The following is a 22,454-nucleotide window of genomic DNA, read 5'->3' as shown; positions in this document are numbered from 1 at the left end:
TTATCTAGATCGTGGCTTTGACGAGACTAGCACGGAGTGAAGCCAATATTCAGATTAAAATAATCTCTCTCTCTATCACGGAGGAGTGAAGCCAATATTCAGATTAAAATAACCTCTCTCTCTCACTCTCTTTCTCTCTCTCTCTCTCTCTCTCTCTCTCTCTCTCTCTGGCTTTGACCACGATCTAGTTATATTATCTAGACCGTGGCTTTGACAAGTTAACACTGAGTGAAGCCAATATTCTGGTTAGAATAATCTCTCTCTCTCTCTCTCTCTCTCTCTCTGGCTTTGACCACGATCTAGTTATAATATCTAGACCGTGGCTTTGACAAGTTAACACGGAGTGAAGCCAATATTCTGGTTAAAACAATCTCTCTCTCTCTCCTCTCTCTCCTCTCTCTCTCTCTCTCTCTCTCTCTCTCTCTCTCTCTCTCTCTCTCTCATGAGACATCAGGTACAAATGCACCACATTATGAGATGGTTAGGAGAATACCAATTACATACAGCAACTGTGGGAACACAGAGAGTTATGGGGTTCTTTGACTGGCCAGACAGTACTACATAGGACCCTTCTCTCTGGTTACGGTTCTTTCCCTTTGCCTTCACAGATACCGAATAGTCTGGCCTATTCTTTACGGATTCTTCTCTGTCCTCATACACCTGACAACACTGAGATTGCCAAACAATTCTTCTTCACCCAAGGGGTTAACTACTGCACTGTAATTGTTCAGTGGCTACTCTCCTCTTGGTTAGGGTAGAAGAGACTCTTTAGCTATGGTGAGGAGCTCTTCCATGAGAAGGGCATTCCAAAATCAAACCATTGTTCTCTAGTCTTAGGTAGTGCCATAGCCTCTATACCATGGTCTTCCACTGTCTTGGGTTAGAGTTCTCTTGCTTGAGGGTACACTCGGGCACACTTCTATCTAGTTTCTCTTCCTCTTGTTTTGACAAAGTTTTTTTTATAGTTATTATAGAAAATATTTATTTTAATGTTACTATACTTAAAATATTTTATTTTTCTTCATTTCCTTTCCTCACTAGGCTATTTTCCCTGTTGGGGCCCCTGGGCTTATAGCATTCTGCTTTTCCAACTAGGGTTGTAGCTTAGCATTTAATAATAATAATAATAATAATAATAATAATGATAATAATAATCAGTTTTAATATTGATACAGTAATTATAACAGATATGAACTTTGCTTTATTTCAATGTAAACACAATTTCCTCTCGCTGTAAATATATAATTACTGATCTGCAAAATAAGGAAAGCAAAATTAATTATATATATATTTTTCATAGCTCTCTTATAAGTACGTGAATCAATACTAGCTTGAGGGTACACTCGGGCTTAGGCCTACTATTCTATCTAATTTCTCTTCCTCTTGTTTTGTTAAAGTTTATATAGTTTATATAGGAGATATTTATTTTAATGATGTTACTCTTCATAAAATATTTTATTCTTCACTTTTTCCTTTCCTCACTGGGCTATTTTCCATGTTGGAGCCCCTGGTCTTATAGCATCTTGGTTTTCGGACTAGGATTGTAGCTTAGTAAGTAAGTAAGTAAGTAAGTAATAATAATAATAATAATAATAATAATAATAATAATAATAATATCATATCTCCCATCCTTCCTTATAACGTGTATTCTCTGTTTGTCATTACTGTAATGGGTGATCACTGCTAACCACAGGAATGTTTTCCGCTGTTTCCATACCACAATGGCTGGGTGCAGGGGACCATATAGTAATTTTATCCTGCGTTTAAATATTTAGAGCACCGTGGAGGTAATATGCTGTCATAGCTTAGGCAAATATTTGCATATGGTTGTTCATTCATCTTGTGTGTATACAATATACCTGACAACACTGAGATTACCAAATAATTGTTCAGTGGCTACTTTCCTCCTTGTAAGGGTAGAAGAGACTCTTTAGCTATGGTAAGCACCTCTTCTAGGAGAAGGACACTCCAAAATCAAACCATTGTCCTCTAGTCTTGGGTAGTGCCATAGCCTCTGTACCATGGTCTTCCACCCTCTTGCTTGAGGGTGCACTCGGGCACACTATTCTATCTTCATTCTCTTCCTCTTGTTTTGATAAAGCTTTTATAGTTTATATAGAAAATATTTATTTTAATGTTGTTGCTCTTCTTAAAATATTTTATTTTTTCTTTGTTTCCTTTCCTCACTGAGCTATTTTCCCTGTTGAAGCCCCTGGGCTTATAGCATCCTGCTTTTCCAACTAGGGTTGTAGCTTAGCAAATAATAATAACAATAATAATAATCAGCCGTTACTAGTCCACTGCAGACCATAGACCTCAGACATGTCCTTCCACTTGTGTCTGTTTATGGTCTTTCTGTGCCAGTTCACGACCGCAAACTTTCTTAATTCGTCGATCCATCGTCTTCTCTTCCTTCCTCAGCTTCTTTTACAATCTCTAGTGGACTCATTCTGTTAATCTTAATTTTTTGGTTTTCTTTAAACAGCATTACTGGTTCTTATTTATACTTTCGCATAAGATATTGTTCATAATCGTTCCTTGAATATTTATGACTTTCATGGCGCTAATATTCGTTTGCAATGAAAAAAGATGGTAAAACCAATTTTTTTTTACTAGGTCTATATTGAAAGGTAAAATATGGATGACTAGGCCTACATTTTTATTTTCACACTGACATCGTCATGCCCCTGCACAAAGTGTCATTAGGCCTATGTTCCGTTTCTTGGAGAAGACAGCCAGTTAGCAATGGTATTTTTCACTGGGAATGCAATATGATTATATTTGAAGAAAATATGCTTATTAATTTTAATTTATTAGTAAGTTTGACTCATTGAGCTGGTAAATTTCCAACTTTTTTATAATTTATTGGTTCTGTAAGTGCTTACGAACTTGGTGTAACGACTTTTATATTGGAAACAAAAATATACATTATGTCAAGATATTAAACATCTATACATGTTTAGACACACGGGTAGCCTAAATACGGCGTGGATCTAAAGATATTAAACATCTATACATGTTTAGACATACTGGTAGCCTAAATACGGCGTGGATCTAAAGATATTAAACATCTATACCTGTTTAGACACACGGGTAGCCTAAATACGGCGTGGATCTAAAGATATTAAACATCTATACATGTTTAAACACACGGGTAGCCTAAATACGGCGTGGATCTAAAGATATTAAACATCTATACATGTTTAGACACGGGTAGCCTAAATACGGCATGGATCTAAAGATATTAAACATCTATACATGTTTAGACATACTGGTAGCCTAAATACGGCGTGGATCTAAAGATATTAAACATCTATACATGTTTAGACACACGGGTAGCCTAAATACGGCGTGGATCTAAAGATATTAAACATCTATACATGTTTAGACACACTGGTAGTCTAAATACGGCGTGGATCTAAAGATATTAAACATCTATACATGTTTAGACACACGGGTAGCCTAAATACGGCGTGGATCTAAAGATATTAAACATCTATACATATTTAGACACACTGGTAGTCTAAATACGGCGTGGATCTAAAGATATTAAACATCTATACATATTTAGACATACTGGTAGCCTAAATACGGCGTGGATCTAAAGATATTAAACATCTATACATGTTTAGACACGGGTAGCCTAAATACGGCGTGGATCTAAAGATATTAAACATCTATACATGTTTAGACATACTGGTAGCCTAAATACGGCGTGGATCTAAAGATATTAAACATCTATACATGTTTAGACACACGGGTAGCCTAAATATGGCGTGGATCTAAAGATATTAAACATCTATACATGTTTAGACACACTGGTAGTCTAAATACGGCGTGGATCTAAAGATATTAAACATCTATACATGTTTAGACACACGGGTAGCCTAAATACGGCGTGGATCTAAAGATATTAAACATCTATACATGTTTAGACATACTGGTAGCCTAAATACGGCGTGGATCTAAAGATATTAAACATCTATACATGTTTAGACACACGGGTAGCCTAAATATGGCGTGGATCTAAAGATATTAAACATCTATACATGTTTAGACACACTGGTAGTCTAAATACGGCGTGGATCTAAAGATATTAAACATCTATACATGTTTAGACACACGGGTAGCCTAAATACGGCGTGGATCTAAAGATATTAAACATCTATACATGTTTAGACATACTGGTAGCCTAAATACGGCGTGGATCTAAAGATATTAAACATCTATACATGTTTAGACATACTGGTAGCCTAAATACGGCGTGGATCTAAAGATATTAAACATCTATACATGTTTAGACACACGGGTAGCCTAAATATGGCGTGGATCTAAAGATATTAAACATCTATACATGTTTAGACACACTGGTAGTCTAAATACGGCGTGGATCTAAAGATATTAAACATCTATACATGTTTAGACACACGGGTAGCCTAAATACGGCGTGGATCTAAAGATATTAAACATCTATACATGTTTAGACATACTGGTAGCCTAAATACGGCGTGGATCTAAAGATATTAAACATCTATACATGTTTAGACACACTGGTAGCCTAAATACGGCGTGGATCTAAAGATATTAAACATCTATACATGTTTAGACACACGGGTAGCCTAAATACGGTTTGGATCTAAGCACACGAGGTAGAAACATACCCCCAAACTGATGCAAAACCTATAATTATGCAGCTGTGCAGTATGTTGCGTAGACAAACCGTAATAAAGAAGGCTAATTTGCAACATGGGACCGCTAACTCTAAAATTGTAACGTGAACGTTGGTTTTCATCTCAATGGTTTGCCATAATTATAGCATTGCGAGAATATAGCCTCTCAGCACATAGCCGTCATTCATTTGCCAATGACCCTCTTTTCTATAGTCCACAGGCAGGCTGCTATCTCTCTCTCTCTCTCTCTCTCTCTCTCTCTCTCTCTCTCTCTCTCTCTCTCTCTCTCTCTCTCTCTCTCTCTACCCCTTTGTAACCACGATGTCTTTACGTATTGTCAATGTTATTACATCATTTATAGAAGTTTTTCCATATATTATTAGCATTAGTATTATTTGCTAAGCTACAACCCTAGTTGGAAAAGCAGGATGCTACAAGCCCAGGGGCTCCAATAGGGAAAATAGCTCAGTAAGGAAAGGAAAAATAGAAAATTTTAAGAACAATAACATTAAAATAAAAATTTCCTAAATAAACTATAAATACTTTAACAAAACAGGGGAAAGAGAAATTAGATATAATAGTGTGCCCGCGTGTACCCTCAAGCAAGAGAACTCTAACCCAAGACAGTGGAAGGCCATGGTACAGAGGCTATGGCACTACCCAAGACTAAAGAAGAATGGTTTGATTTTGGAGAATTATATATTTTCTGTATTGTCTCTTTTAGGTAGGTCTAAGAGTTATTCATTTTAGGAAATTATATTAGGATAATAGTCTATAGCTATGAACTTGCAAACTATACTGGTTTTAGATTTGATTTTGGGGCTGTTAGTAACTTTACTTTTTAATCTCATTAGCTGTTTTTCTAGTCTTATCATACATGGAAATCTTGTTCCCTACTCAATCTACATGTTTTATTAGCCGTATAAATTCTTATTTGTATATGGTATGACTTTCCGAGTCAGTTATACGAAAGCCTTTTGATGTTCTCGAATTCTCTTTGCCTTGAAATAACCAATAGCTGATGTGAAGGATGATATGGAGAGGAAAAAAAAATGTTGGAAGAGGATGCCTTCTCTCGTGTCCTTAATGTGAAAGATGAAGAATCAGCTGTTGCTGATTTCACATATTAACAATTTTGGAAATTAACAATAATTTCGACAATTTAATACTTTCAAAGACGAATGGATATTTAGTTGCCGTGAAAATATATTGTAAATTCTCAAGTTTATTTTAATAACAGTGAATGATAACATTTAATTCCAGCGTTATCAGGCATAGAAATTGTTCGTTTGGCTTCATTTACTTTATGAATTATTTTTAATTGATATTTGTAGATAACAGCGTTTAGAATATATATTAATATCTATCCATTTATTTTTTTCATAATTTTAGTCTATTATGAGTATGATAAGACCAAGATTTATTAGTAATATACTAAAATATGAAATAAAAAAGTTTTAACCAAGCATTATTTATATATCGTTCGTTTGACTTCATTTACTTTTATAGATTATTTTAAAGATATTTGTAGATAAAATCGTTTAGAATTTATAATAATATCTATCCATTTATTTTTTTCATATTTTTAGTCTATTATGAGTATGATAAGACCAAGATTTATTAATAATATACAAAAATATGAAATAAAATAGTTTTAACCAAGCATTCGGACAGATTATATATCGTTCGTTTGACTTCATTTACTTTTATAGATTTTTTTTAAAGATATTTGTAGATAAAATCGTTTTGAATTTATATTAATATCTATCCATTTTTTTTCATAATTTCAGTCTATTATGAGTATGATAAGACCCAGATTTATTAATAATATACAAAAATATGAAATAAAAAAGTCTTAACCAAGCATTCGGACAGATTATATCAGCAGTCGACTGTCGAGTTTTCGGAAAGTCGCGAGTCCCTGTAATTAACTTTGTTTACAAACACGTAAAATAACGTGTTATTAACAGGTGCTGTAATAGAATGTATATTTTATTTCTGTGTCGTATAAAGTGGAAATTTTCTATCCGGAATCGCAAAAGTTTTATACTGGAAAAGCTCCAAGCAATGACTAGTGCTTGCTTTGAAAGCAAGATGCTAGCCCTAGGCTACCTTGTATTGAGCTTTAGGCGTTTGGAGGGACAAACTGCGGTGCCCCCAGGTAAGCATTTTATAAGGTTTTTACTATAGTTAGTGACAACTTGTCCCGTTTAGGGTCGTGTTCTGTTATTTTATATACTTTGATGCAAGATTAGGTAAGGGGGATCTCGGTGTGGGTGAATTTCACATTTTACCCTGTAAGTAATGGTAAGTTGTCCTAGGTTGGGTTAGGAACCTACTTTCTCACGGGCTAAAGGTATACTGAAGGGTAAAACATTAATGAAGCTATCTATATGTCCTGAGTTTTCTCAAAAGGGGTTAGTTCCGTGTGTGCATCACGCGCTGGTCACCAGATAAGGTAAACTTGCAAAAAAAAGGTTTTTCTATAATCTACTGTTATTATCTGCCGCTTTGGATAAATCCTTTTGTTCTCATAATTTTTAACCCCATATATATGCCTCTGGAAATATATCGTAGGTGATATTGGCTTTACAAATCCTATCAGGCAAGATATTGGTAAAATTATAGAACAGTACAATAATCGACTTTTAGAAAATAACATTTTTATTTAGTGTATTAAGTGTTTTTTTTTTTTTATGTCTGATGGAAATCCATAGGTTTTGAATTATGGTGAGTTGACTACTAATGAAAAAGCAAATATCAACACCTGAACCGAAAAGCTATGGCTTTGCATTGGTTATCATCATCAATTACGGTCAAAACTCTAGAATATACCATATAACATTCAAATTGCATATTTAGAGTAACTTTTTCAAGTTTTGTCTTTTACGTCAGTCATCATGATAAAGAATTAGTCATCGTCATTAAGAAACAAGTCACAGTAATCGAAACCGAGAAGTACTAATGAAATGTAATAAAATTGCTGAAGCTTTTATTTGCAAAAACTTCCAGACACATAGAGAAAACATGATTTTTCAGTAGAGTCGATTATAGCCATGTTCATCATATTATAAATGCCTCCTTACCATTAGCGTTTTGTGGATAAAATTAGTGGGTGTGCTGCTCCAGAAAATTTGAAGCTTTTGCTTTGATATTGTGTAAAAGGAAAAAAAAAACGGTTATAAGTAAATTTATTTAGAAACATGATAGAGGCCTAAAAGAACAAAATTGAGCATTTTTACTTGCTATAACCTAAATTGTTATAGTTCAAGCTTGATCCATTCATTTAAAAATAATATCCATTCTTCTTTTAATTTGCTCAAACAGATCAATAATTTTCACCCTGATATCTGGACGACCACTGAGTAAATTTTAAACTATTGAGAACACTTCGGTAAATATGTTATTATTGTTGTTATTGTTGATGCTGTTGTTGTCATTACTTGCTAATCTACAACCTTAATTGGAAAAGCAGGGTGCTATAACTCCAGGGGCCCCAACAGGGAAAATAGCCCAGCGAGAAAAGGAAACGAGGAAAAATGAAATATTTTAAGAACAGTAACAACATGGAAATAAATATTTCCTATGTAATCTATAAAAACTAACAAAACAAGAGGAAGAGAAATTAGATAGAATAGTGTGCCCGATTGTACCCTCAAACAAGAGAACTCAACCCAAGACAGTGGAAGACCATGGTATAGAGGCTATGGCACTACCCAAGACTAGAGAACAATGGTTTGATTTTGGAATGCCCTTCTCATAGAACTGCTCACCATAACTAAAGAGTCTCTTCTACCCTTACCAAGAGGAAAATAGCCACTGAACAATTACAGTGCTGTAGTTAACCCCTTAGGTGAAGAAGAGTTGTTTAGTAATCTCAGTGATGTCAGGTGTATGAGGACAGAGGAGAATCTGTAAAGAATATGCCTGACTATTCTTTGTATGTGTAGGCCAAAGTAAAGTGAACCGTAACCAGAGAGAAGGATCCAATGTATAACTGTCTGGCCAGTCAAAGAACCCCATATCTCTCTAGCGGTAGTATCTCAACGGATGGGTAAAGCCTTGGCGAATCTACTACCTGTAAGAATTTTCTGTGTTGAAAAGCTGCATTTTGTCTCTGATTTTGTCCTTGGCAATGTCATGAAAACTAAAATGAATGTAAAATAACTGAGAAAAAATATAATAAATTAGCGGGAAATAGGACAATAATCTAATTTTGTATTTCATAACTTTCATGAATATGAAGTTTTAGCACAACGGCTGTAGAGAAAAATAACTACCTTCCACCAACACGTCAAGATCGGGCTTCAGTGCGGAGCGACAGGGCTCTCTCTTCCTTTCTGCCTCGGGTGCAGCTTCCTGACTGCGCATGTGCACAACAATCAAACACCATGCAGCTGGAACTGTGAAGTGCTCAGTGCCATGCAAACATTTTGTTTTTTGATGAACTGAAGGATGGCTACTGGCATTAAGCTCAGCGATTAAATATAATATTGTACAATTATAAAGAGAGAATTAAAGGAAAAAGTCCTTATATTGAATGTTATCGATAATTTTAAGCGAAAATACACGAGCCACCACTGCTCCTAACTTAATTGGGTGTATTGACCTGTAATTACTTTATGTTTTTGTTCGGCCGTAGCTCGCTTCTTTCGCAGATAAACATTATCTCATTGTTCCAATGTCCTGGTAAGCGGATTATGTTTAGCTACACGCGTTAGCCCAGTGGGGTAGTGTTTTGGCATTATGTTGCTTATCTAATATGTCACTTGATTCATTTGATTTTTATTCTGCTGCAGCTCGCTATGCTTGTAATTTAATGTATCTCATTATTCCTCTGTTCTGGCAATCTGAACATGTTTTTCCGTTATTTTATTTATCTAAGATATCTCTTAGCTCAATCATACAATTTTAACAAGGGGACGAGTAGTAGCTTCGTGTTCCAGCCTCTGTTCGAACATGGGCCTGGCTTCCATTTCCCATTATCAGACTAAATATATCAAACACAATTTTTACCCTAATCTTTCATTTTTAATAAGAGCTGTAATTATATTGTATGTTCCAATATTGAAAATAAATAACCAAGAAGGTTAGAATATGTAATGTTAGGCCCTTTTTTTTGTTTGAACGAGTATCGTAACTTACTACAGAAGTACCCCCTATCAGTTTTTTTTCTGAACTACAGTGGTACCTCTACATACGAATTTAATCCGTTCCACAATCGACTTAGGATATAGAAAATGTTCGGATGTCGAAACGAATTTTCCCATAAGAATACATTGAAATAGGATTAATCCGTGGTTGAGCCCAAAAACCTATGATAACTTCTTAATAAACTACTACACATAATTTCCCATGAGAATAATGCACACTAAATTAGATAGTAGACATGTAAAAAAGAAGAATTTTCAAAAAATGATAAATAAGTAACGGGTTTTTAGCGTCACTTTGCCTTAGAAACTCCAGCGCAGGTGTTGTTGGTCTTGCTACGCAGAGAGGAGACAGACGGGCGGCGAGGAGATAGAGAGGTTAACTACGATAAACGTACACTACCGTAACTAATTCTAACTTACACTAAGTGAACTTTAACATTACTTAGCTTATTTTTTTTTTTTATATATTTTATATTTTTTTTGCATTTTCTTTTTTTCTTTTTGATGATTAATTTTAATCACTTTCACTCTCTACACTTAAAATTGATTGAATTTTTTTCTCTTCACTCTTTGCTGTTTTCTTTGAACCACTTCCTTCCTCTTCATCACGAGTTCGCTTTGTAGTTTTTTAAAGAAGCTATCGATAGAAAGTGGCTTGGTACAGCTTTTCAGAATGTTTCGAAAATAAGTTAGGGAAACATCATCAAACTGCGCAACTAGGCCTACACGACAAACCTGCAATTTCTTTGGATGGTATTTGTCGATGAAGTCGACCATGTCTTGATATTTCCCTAACACCTCTTTTATTTGCGCCGAACCTATTGCAAGTTCACTCATACGGACGCCACGCTCATGCTTTTCAATAATTCCTTGCTTTACTTCTAAAGAAAGCATTCCCTTATTCCTTTTCTGACCACTACCACTACCACTTGCGAAACTAAGCCTTTTAGGACCCATGATTTACGTAAAATACCGTAAAAGGATGAACGTAAAAAATCACGATTAAAACACAGTTAATAGCAGAACGCACAGGGCACAACCACACGAAGTCAACGAGAACAGAGGAATGTCCCAAGCCACGCTAATTGAGGGTCCCTCCGAGGTCGAAGTGCTGCCTTCTATCGGCGGAAATAAGAAACACATCAGGCGGTATGAGCACCGACTACGCATACGAGTATTGTTTACTTCGGGTGTCAAAAAAAAAACGTGTTCGAATTGTACTTTGCATGTCGAAAAATTCGGATACAACCAGTACAACGAAAATTGCTTTGTGTGTCAAAATAAAATTCGGGTGTAGAGTTAAAAATTTGCTCGAATTTTACTTCGGATGTTGGAAAATTCGGATGTAGATACGTTCGGATGTAGAGGTTCCACTGTACCTGGTGGAAGGAGGCTTCTGTACCATGTGCTAAGATGAAAAAAGGAGCAAAACAGGAATATCTTTTATCAAAATCTGTAACTTTATTTATAGAGGTTTCCGTCAGTAGTATTTGGTATTCAAAATTGTGTATTTAAAAAAACCTATTCAATTATGTGAGTTCCAGTGCCCTTACTAATATTGCACTCTTCTATAATGAAACCAAGATGATATTAAAAAAAAACATTCCATATACCAGAGCCTTTGTAGAAAGGCATGACTCCTTTCTTACATATGGAAAGTGGGATATTTTCATCCAATTTTCTCGGAAGTCTTTAGTAACACCCATACTACAAACGAGCCCCTTTACTCAAGTAAGTATATTTGTGGGTATGTTGTTCACCAATTTTAAATATAAAACTTACCCGCTGGTTATATAAAAGAGCTGAAGTCCCTGACGCCAGGGCAGAAAATTCAAATCTCGCGCTATCGAAGATACGCCAGGTGTACCAACCGCACCCTAGCGGTAGAACAGGTGGAACTACACACCAACTCCAGTTCTTCTCTCTGCCGTCATAGCTGACTGACATACAGAAGTTCGCTCTCGTGTTTTTACTCTCTTGGGAAGTTGTTTGGTGATGTACAACGTTCTTTTTTGAGTTTAAGCTATCGTTGATTAATTTTCCTTGGTTCTTATCTTGAAATCTTTTTGTTGAGATTTTCTTTATTGTTTTTTCCCTTACTTTTTGCTTGTCGGTCTCTCACGTTAACTTTAAAATGGCCGACTCCTCCCCTGCTCAGCGTAGGTGTGTTAGTGAGGGTTGTCGTACACGACTTCCTAATGGATCTATTGATCCTCATTCTATTTGTGTAAAATGTAGGGGTAAATTTTGTTCATTAGATGATAGGTGTAATGAGTGTCTTTCCTTAACTAATGATGATTTTGTTACTTACGATCGTTATGTTAGGAGATTAGAGAGAGATAGAGTTAGGCGTAGTTCTTCCCGATCTGTGGATAGAACCTTACCTAATTTACCTGTTCCTAATCCTGTTCCTTCCCCTGTGGTGGTAGATCAGGAGCCTACTATGAAGGACATGTTTACTGCTATTTTGTCTCTTGGTGAGAAAGTTGAGTCCTTAGCAGCCGATAGAAATACTATCTTTTCAGAGTTAAAGGTATTGAAAAACCGTGATCCTATCGGAACTGTGGAAAGTGTTTCAAAGAATCGTGACTCTCTCGGTGTTGTGACAAGTGTTGATAATGTGGTTAGTGTTGCGGAAGGTGCGTCGACACGAGTGTCTGATGTGGTACCGAAGAATCGTGACTCTCTCGGTGTTGTGGCAAGTGTTGATAATGTATTTAGTGTTGCGGAGGGTGCGTCGGCACGATCTTGTCGTTCACCTAGCCTTAGACCTCTTTCGAGCTCTCGAACCCATGGGAGAAGTAATGTCGAACGGCTTAAGGGAACGAGAAGCGTCATCAATCGTGCAGACGTCCCCTCGAACGTTCCTGTTGCCGTAGCTCAGGTCGTTCACCCTCATCGTAGGAAAGGTGAGGTTCATACGTTATCCCCGTCTTCCGATGAAGTGTCGGGAAGTGAGATCTGGCGGCGAGCGTCGAGACCGCTTAAACGCTCCCATGTTGCTTCACAGCGTCGGGAATCGCCTGTGCGGCCAGGATGTAGTTCGTGGGGTTCACCGGAACGTTTCCGTTCTCCCAGCGCTTGCACTCCGGCCAAACGTTCAGATCACCGTGTTCGTGCGGATATGATTCCTTCCGATTCGGACCTTGTAACTATTCATGCACCTCCTCTTCCATCGGATTGGCTTTCTTCCCCTGAAATGCGTGGTGACATTAGTGCGAATCTTCCTTCTAGGAGTTCTGTTGATCCGAAATGGACTGCGCTTTTGTCTATGAAGGAACAACTCTCGTCGTTGATGGATTCTTATCAACCAGGTGTTGGCGTTGTGTCTGGGCGTTCGATGTCAGACCAGTTATCGCACAAACGTTCGATGGTTTATGGCCTTGACGAGTTATCTCTTAGACGGTCTCCCATTCACAGTGTTCAACGCCAGGTTGATTTTGATGAGTCGCGTCAGAGAGTTTTGGTTGACCAGTTGGCGTTTTCTGGTCGCGGGGAAGAGCATCGGCGTCGACAAGTGGACGAGACGCGGCAACAATTTGAAGTAGTGGATTGCCCGCGGCAACAACTTTTGGACGCTGCGCGTCAAAACATTGGTTTACAGCGGCGACATCCTGACTACTTGATCGTTCGCAGCAACATTCTTCGGACTTTACGCGACCTCGCGGCGATCTTCAACAGTTACCTTCTGATTTCAAGCGTTCTTCTGTTCAACAACAGTCGAATTCTAAGCGGTCTAAGCAGTTGTTGGTTGAGGATGATCGTCTACATGTCCGTGTTTCGCATCAATCTACTTCTACTTCTCCCCACCAAATTGACTCAGATGTTGGCCTTGACAGGCAGTCCCATCCAGACGTTGTTCCTTCGGTTCAGGCTGCGGCTGTTGCTGCACTGCCAGAAGACGAACCAGAGGAAAAGTCGGATGAGGATAATCCTATTGAGGAAGTCTCTGAGAATGAGGAGGAGAAGCATTATCAGCATGCTGTGGACCTTCGCAAGTTTATGCTTATTTTGACTGGAATTTTCCCGGATTCTTTTACCCCTGTGGCCCCTCGTTCTCCGCCTTCTGAATTCATCTTAGGTAAAGCTACTAAGGTTCCAGTTTACACCAAGATGGTTCTTTCGCGATCTTCTAAGCGGGCCTTGAAGTTAATGGGTTCTTGGTTGGACTCCAAGAAAGCTTTTGGCAAGACGGCCTTTGCCTTTCCTCCCGCTAGGTTAGCCTCTAAATCTAGTGTGTGGTATGAGACTGGTGAAGTGTTGGGCTTGAGTTTTCCTTCTTCTGCACAAGGGGATTTTTCAAGTTTGGTAGATGCTTCTCGTCGTCTTGCCTTAAGGAAGACGAAGATTTGGTGGTCCATTCCAGAGTTCGACCATTTGCTTAAAGGTCTTTTCAGGGCCTTCGAAGTTTTTAATTTTTTGGACTGGGCTTTGGGGGCTTTGAGTAAGAGGGTCTCTGATATGACGGAAACGGACACTAGTGGTTTAGTTCATTTGATGTCCTGCTTGGACAAAGGTGTGAGAGATGGCTCCAACGAACTTGCTGCCTTGTTTACAGCTGGAATTCTCAAGAAAAGGGCCACGATGTGCTCCTTCCTCTCCGCAGGAGTGTCTCCCTATCAGAAGACAGGCCTTCTTTTCGCACCTTTGTCTAATTCTTTATTTCCTCAGGAATTAGTGGGCGAGGTGGCTACTGCTCTCACTCAGAAGGCCACACATGACTTAGTTACTCATTCGTCTAGGAAAGTTTTACCTCCGTCATTCTCCTCTCGAAAACCTAAGGAATCTTCTTCTGGGTTTCGTCCTCAGTCCTTTCGTGGGAAGCCCTCTGGAAGAGGCTCTTTTAAACCAGAAGGAAGGAAACCTAGAGGCAGAGGGGGCAAGTCTGGCCGAGGTAAAGTCTGACTGCCCTCTCCTTCAGACAGCAGTGGGGGCCAGGTTGACTCACTTTTGGGAGGCTTGGGAGAGGAATGGAGCGGACCCCTGGTCCGTCCAGGTGTTAAAGGAAGGCTACAAGATCCCTTTCCTGACCAATCCTCCTTTAGTCACAGATCCAGTGGATCTTTCGCCCAAATACAGAGAGGGTCCCAAGAAACAAGCCATGCTTTTACAGATGTCTCTTTTATTAGAGAAACGAGCAATAGAGGAAGTGCAAGATGTTACGTCTCCGGGGTTTTACAACCGCCTTTTTCTAGTACCCAAGAGTTCCGGGGGGTGGAGACCGGTTCTGGACGTAAGTGTGCTCAATGGTTACGTCCAAAACTCGACGTTCACCATGGAGACTCAGAAAACAGTTCTGGCAGCTGTGAGGAAGGACGATTGGATGGTCTCTTTAGATCTTCAGGATGCCTATTTCCACCTTCCGATTCATCCCAGCTGCAGACGTTATCTGAGGTTCATGGACGGAAACAAGGTCTTCCAGTTCAGGGCTCTTTGTTTCGGACTCTGCACGGCTCCTCTATTGTTCACCAAGATCATGCTGAACGTGGCAAGCATGCTGCATTCGAGGGGAATCAGGGCCTCTCTGTATCTGGACGATTGGCTGATAAGAGCCTCCTCAACCGATTGTTGTTTGAAGGACCTCAAGATGACTTTGAATCTCTCCAGAGAACTGGGTCTCCTGGTGAGCTCGAAAAAATCACAACTCATTCCTTCCCAGGAGATTCTTTATTTGGGGATGGAGATTCACAGTCGGAGTTTTCGGGCTTTTCCGTCGTCGGTGAGAATCCAAGCAGCCCTCCTAAAAGTACAAACGTTCCTGAAGAGAGATCTTTGCTCCGTCAGAGATTGGATGAGTCGTCTGGGGACTCTCTCGTCGTTAGAGAAGTTCGTGACCCTGGGGAAGTTGTTCTTGCGTCCTCTTCAGTTTCATCTCAACCGCCATTGGAAGAAAGGGGACAGCCTCGACAGGGATTGCATTCCCATCTCGACTTCCATCAAGTCTCATCTTCAATGGTGGAACAACGAGCCCAGACTGAAAGAAGGCTTGTCGTTACTTCAGAGGAACCCAAACCTCGTGTTGTGTTGCGACGCCTCCAACTCGGGGTGGGGAGCCACTCTAGAGAAGCAGGAACTTTCGGGGACTTGGACGGTGGAGCAAACCTCTCTCCACATCAATCAAAAAGAGCTTTTAGCTATTCATCTGGCTCTCATCGGCTTCGAAAAGCAGATCAGGGGCAAGGTAGTCCAAGTCAATTCGGACAGCACGACAGCTCTGGCCTATATTGCGAAACAAGGCGGGACCCACTCTTGGCCTCTGTTCGAGATTGCAAGACTGCTCCTCATCTGGGCGGAGGAAAGGAAGGTGACTCTTTTGACGCGGTTCATCCAGGGAGTCAACAATGTGAGCGCAGACAGACTCAGCAGGAAAGGTCAGGTTCTCTCCACAGAATGGATTCTGCACCCGGACATCTGCAAGAATCTGTGGCGGTTATGGGGTCGACCCCTCGTGGATCTCTTTGCCACCGCGAAGACCAAACGACTAGAGTGTTACTGCTCTCCGGTTCCAGATCCCGAAGCTTTTCACATAGACGCTTTTCTGATGAACTGGTCACACATGGAGGTTTATGCCTTTCCTCCGTTCAAGATCCTTTACAAAGTGATTCAGAAGTTCGTTTCACACGAGGAGACCAGAATGACACTGATAGCTCCGTTCTGGCCGTCAAGGAGCTGGTTTCCAGAGGTACTGGAATGGATGGTGGATGTCCCGAGAAGCCTTCCCATGAGACCCGATCTTCTCAGACAACCTCACTTGGCCCGAAATCATCAAAACCTCCGAGCTCTACGTCTGACTGCCTTCAGACTATCGAAAAACTCGCTAGAGCTAAAGGATTTTCGAAGAAGGCAGCCAAGGCAATTGCAAGGGCAAGAAGGTCTTCAACCATCAAGGTGTATCAGTCCAAGTGGGAGTTGTTCAGGGAATGGTGTAGAACTAACGCGATTTCCTCTTCCAGTACATCGCTTTCCCAAATAGCAGATTTTTTCTTGGACCTTAAAACTAAGCATAACTTCTCGTCATCAACTATTAAAGGTTACAGGAGTATGTTGGCGACGGTTTTTCGACACAGGAACCTAGACCTTTCTGATAATAAGGATCTACGAGATTTACTTAGGTCTTTTGATACGACCAAGAAGATTCAAACGGCTCCCATCGCCTGGAATTTGGATGTTGTCCTTAAATTTCTCATGAGTGACAGATTTGAGCCTTTACACTCGGCTTCTTTTAAGGACTTAACCTTGAAAACCCTTTTTCTAGTTACTCTCGCCACTGCGAAAAGAGTTAGTGAAGTTCACGCTTTAAGCAAGAACATTGGTTTTCGGAATGGGAAAGCCATTTGTTCTTTGCAACTGGGGTTTCTGGCCAAGAACGAAAACCCTTCTCGACCATGGCCCAAATCCTTCGAGATTTCTAACCTTTCGGATTTGACTGGCGATGAATTGGAAAGGGTTCTCTGTCCAGTTAGAGCTCTATGGTGTTATGTGGACAGAACTAAGAATCTGAGAGGTAACTCAGACGCTCTGTGGTGTGCAGTTCGGAAACCCTCGATGCCCATGTCCAAGAATGCCTTGTCTTTTTTCGTTAGATTGTTGATTCGAGAAGCTCATGCTCAGTGTGATGAGTCGGATCAGAGGCTCCTCAAAGTCAAGACACATGAAGTCAGAGCGGTAGCGACTTCAGTGGCCTTTAAACAGAACCGTTCTCTGCAAAGTCTGATGGATACAACATTTTGGAGAAGTAAGTCTGTTTTTGCATCCCATTATTTGAAGAATGTTCAGACTCGCTATGAGGATCTTTTTACGTTGGGTCCTTTTATAGCTGCTAATGCGATAGTAGGTGAATGATCTACCACTACGTCCCCCTTTTCCTAATACCCCTTTTCTATCTCTTGGAACTCGTTTGTTATGGTTGTTTGTGGAGATTGGGCGTCAGTCTTCCGCAATCTTTGATTTGGCTAGGTGGTCAATTTGTTCCTTGAGTGCACCCGGAACAAGGGTATTGGTTGAGGTCCTGTCATGTTATAGGTGTTTGTACCGTTTGACAGCTCCTAGAGATTTTCAGCCCGAGTGGATTACTGGATCTCTTAAGGATAGCGGACGAAATGAGGCAGAGTATCATTGCTGTCAGCTTCCTTATCAGGTGAGAACTGCTTAAGTTTATTGTATGTAACCCTTAAGTGAATTTTCTGTATGTAGCTGTCTCTGACCCGCCACCAAGGGGTGTCAATCAGCTCTTTTATATAACCAGCGGGTAAGTTTTATATTTAAAAATGATATTTTCATAATAAAATAAATTTTTGAATATACTTACCCGCTGGTTATATAAATTTAACACCCTCCCTCCTCCCCTCTAGAGACTACCTATGGTATGGCTATGAGGCATGGAAGAACTGGAGTTGGTGTGTAGTTCCACCTGTTCTACCGCTAGGGTGCGGTTGGTACACCTGGCGTATCTTCGATAGCGCGAGATTTGAATTTTCTGCCCTGGCGTCAGGGACTTCAGCTCTTTTATATAACCAGCGGGTAAGTATATTCAAAAATTTATTTTATTATGAAAATATCATATTAACAATGTTTAAACACTTGATGGTTTTTGCTCTGCCGTGTCTCGCTTCGCTAACAATTTAACATTATTTCCATGTTCCTCTCTTATGGGAGACAGTACGTTGCACTACACGTGTTGGCTGCGTGGCCGAGTATTTTGGCATTATTTTAAATATCTAATTATAAAACTTTGAGCTGAAAACTGCTAACGGTTATATTTAAAGCACGGAAATACACCGGAAAATATGTTTTTGTAAATGTAGGCTACATGTGCGGTGAGTTGTCAAACAGTGCAAGTCCTCTGAGCGAAAACTACAAACACTTACAGTACAGTTATGGTGTACTGTAGTGTTAGTACTGTACATATATTACAGTAATATACACTATAGTATCAGCGAGTGTTATGCAGTATTAGATAGGAACAAAATTGTTTTGTTGTTACAGTAGAAATGTCCCGGTGACTAATAGAGTGTTACATACTGTACTATACTATTCTGTACTGTTTCCTTACTGTGTCTAGCAATAGTATACGTATGTGCACACGTACTGTACACTTACTGAAATGGTTTCATTCAATTACAGAATTCTTATATTAATATTATTTTTTCTTGGTTTCTACCAAGTAAAAACAATATTAGGTTGTACTTAGTGTATTAATTGACTGTGCGTAGTCAGTGGGCAGCAAGTATTTGCGTATTCTCCTTCTTTGTACCTGTCTCTTTTACCTAACCCCTGATAAGTGAGGGCTGACTTTATAGACTTTTACTTTCCTCAATATCTCAACTATTACTTCATAGTGCAACTGCAGGGAACTCTCCCTTAGGTAGTAGGTTGGCCACCCGTTGATAGAGATACAGTACCACCGCTGGAGGATTCTTAGGTACTTTGACTAGCCACTTATTACTACATTGGATCCCTTTATGATTACAGCTTATTTTTCCTTTGCCTACACATACAGGTAGTAGGTTGGCCAGGGCACCAGCCACCCGTTGAGATACTACCACCATAGAGTTATGGGGTCCTTTAACTGGCTAGAGAGTACGACATTGGATCCTTCTCTCTGGTTACGGTTCTTTCCCTTTGCCTACACATACACCGTATAGTCTAGCCTATTCTTTACAGATTCTCCTCTGTCCTCATACACTTGAAAACACAGAGATTACCAAACAATTCTTCCTCACCCAAGGGGTTCTGCTGACACCTGTCTTGATTTGTTACGAAAAAAAATTGCTGGCTATCATGTTTTTTATCCTTGATCTGGATACTAATCTATGGCACTATCTTTCAATTAGTTCTATGTACTTGTTCAAAAAGATCTTTCATTATTCTGATCATCATTTCTATTCAGATATTATCAGACTCTCCCATCTGATACCATTTACTAGATGTAGTTTTGCAGACAATTTGTCTTTGCTCAACTTCGTACCATCACTCTACCCATTGCAAACACTAACTACAAAGGTGAACTTGGTCCCTCAGCTCCTCAGCTCTGCAATGTTGGGTCATTAATCATGTGGCAATCCAAGTACAGTATTGATGCAGGAACACAACCTTGAATGCTCTACCTGGTGCAAACACTAAGAACAAAGGTAAACTTCAGCTTCATAGTGTGGGGTCATCGATCATGTAGCAATCCAAGTACAGAATCGATGCAGGACCACAACTTCAAGTCTAGTTGATCTAACTCACTATATTTAATTACTATAATTTCATGCCTCTTTCCAATGAATGCTCATAGCAGCTTGCCTTGTTCATCAGAATTGGAGGCTCTCTGATTTTAAGGAAACATTCAATTCTTCAATACTCTGTCAAACAGGGCGTAAAAATCCAGGTCCTTGTTCCTAAAATGAACAGAACCCCCTCAATAGCTTAGCGAGTCCCCCCGACCATTCACCACACACCAGAGCTCTACATTCATTGCAAATGCAATCTGTCCAAATCTCACTCCATTCTCATGTACTGTAATGGCCCCTTGTTGGTCAATCACATCCATCTCTAGCACTACTTCCACTCTTGCAGTGATACTGCCCACTACCATGGCATTCACTCACATGAGCCTCCTATGCACCCTCAAATCTACCTCTTTCACACCTCTGCACACTTGTCTACTAGTCACAAAGCTAGTACGGTACTGTGGTCGAACAGCCATTGTTAACGAGAGCCCTCGCAATCCTTTCCCCCTGCCGTAACCTGAATTACAGTAGTAGCAGAGAACTAGGAAGAACCTTTACTCTTCCAATACAGTGGCTGATAGCACATTAACCCCTTTCTGGTCATTTCCCTGGCTGCACCATAGTGTTATGTGTCCTGCCTCGCCTCATTGGGAGCAAAAGTAGTTGGCTATTGCACCCTAAAATCCCTGCCCACATGAGGGCCTCGTCTTATGAAGCACTGACCCCTAAGCTCTATCATCAGTCCACTTTGCGTGTTGGCTCTTAAACTGGTCTGTGAGGGGTTTTACTGCTTGAAGGGAGAATCTCCCTCCATGAGAACTTTGGATAAAAAATATTGGGAGTTTTCTCTCTTGTTTGACATTCAGTAATGCTAACTGAATAACATGCTTTACAGATTATGGACACTTGGTCATCTATTTCTTTTTACACTTTATATTAAGTTTTGTCATGGAACCTACGTAGAGATGACTGCTTTTGCCTTTTCTTTATAAGGGCATGAACATACCATGAACATTGCGTATTTGTGTATAGGCACGGACCCATTTCGTGCTAGTCTCGTTAGAATATGACCACAAAAAATGTGCATATTAAGGGAAATTGTTGCTTGCAGAGAGGTATAATGCTCTTATACTAATTTGAGTTATTTTGCTCGTATTCCGAGTAACTCATAACACAAGGTACTGTAATGCAGTTGTATGGTTTTACAGCAATATAGCAAAATGCTAAACTATATGCCACATACTGGTATAGGCTTAATTATTAAAGTCCATTAATTTAGTTTGGTTCTTTAGCATTTGTGTTTGTTTGAAACTATGGTTATCAACCTTTTGAGTTTTATGGTTAGCCAGCCTTTGACCATGAGGCCTATTAAGCTTTAGAAATTCATAAAATTTGTATTCGACTTTAGAGTTGTCGACATATTGAGCATGGGAAATTTCTTGAGCATTTATTATTCTTCTTATTTGGTTCTCAAGCACATCAGGCCAGCAACCCTTTTACAGTAGTTTCATTTTTACCTTTCGCAGACTGATGTAGGTTTAAGAATTAGATTTTTTTTTTTTCATTAGCTTATTGATTTAGATCTCCAGCTGTATGATTTTTATATATCTTTATATACAGTTTTATAGAGTATATTATATTGTATATGTATAGGGTGTTTTTGGATTTTAGCTAATAAAAATATCTTAATAGACAACATATATGTGCGTTGTTTAATGTTATTTATTGATTATAGAAATTGTAAGTATCTTAAATACAACTTGCTAGCAAGGGCTTTTAGTAAATACTTGGTAATTAATATATTTTTTATTTTATATTTCCAGGTAGAGATTGGCTAAGGTAAGTGCTGGATTTGCATGTGAAACCAATTACATCTATTTATTTCTATAGCCGTCGGAAGGTAAGCTTGAGGAACATTTGTACTGTGCATTTTTATACATTATATGTTGTTATATATAATTAGGCATTTTAATGAGTGTATTATTCTTAAGGTGTCAGAAGATTGTAATTTGGGGCGTTTGTAGTTCGATGGGGCAGACCGTGTTTAACATTTCAAAAGTTATGACTAAAAAAACGCGTTTCAAAAGGGAAACAATCAACCTAACCTAAGGTTACCCGCCTAACCTAGGGTTACCCACCTAACCTAGGGTTACCCACCTAACCTAGGGTTACCCACCTAACCTAACCAAAGGTTATCCGCCTAACCTAACCTAAGGTTATCCGCCTAACCTAACCTAAGGTTATCCGCCTAACCTAACCTAAGGTTATCCTCCTAACTTGACCTAGGGTTATCCGCTTAACCTTAAATAGGTTACCCTCCTCACCTAACCTAACATAAGGTTACCCACCTAGCCTAACCTAAGGTTATTCGCCTAACCTAACCTAAGGTTATTCGCCTAACCTAACCTAAGGTTATC

The sequence above is a fragment of the Palaemon carinicauda genome, chromosome 2, assembly GCF_036898095.1.
Source record: "Palaemon carinicauda isolate YSFRI2023 chromosome 2, ASM3689809v2, whole genome shotgun sequence".
Lineage (NCBI taxonomy): Eukaryota > Metazoa > Arthropoda > Malacostraca > Decapoda > Palaemonidae > Palaemon > Palaemon carinicauda.
The sequence above is the reverse complement of the archived record's forward strand: the minus strand, read 5'-3'. Positions refer to the sequence as shown.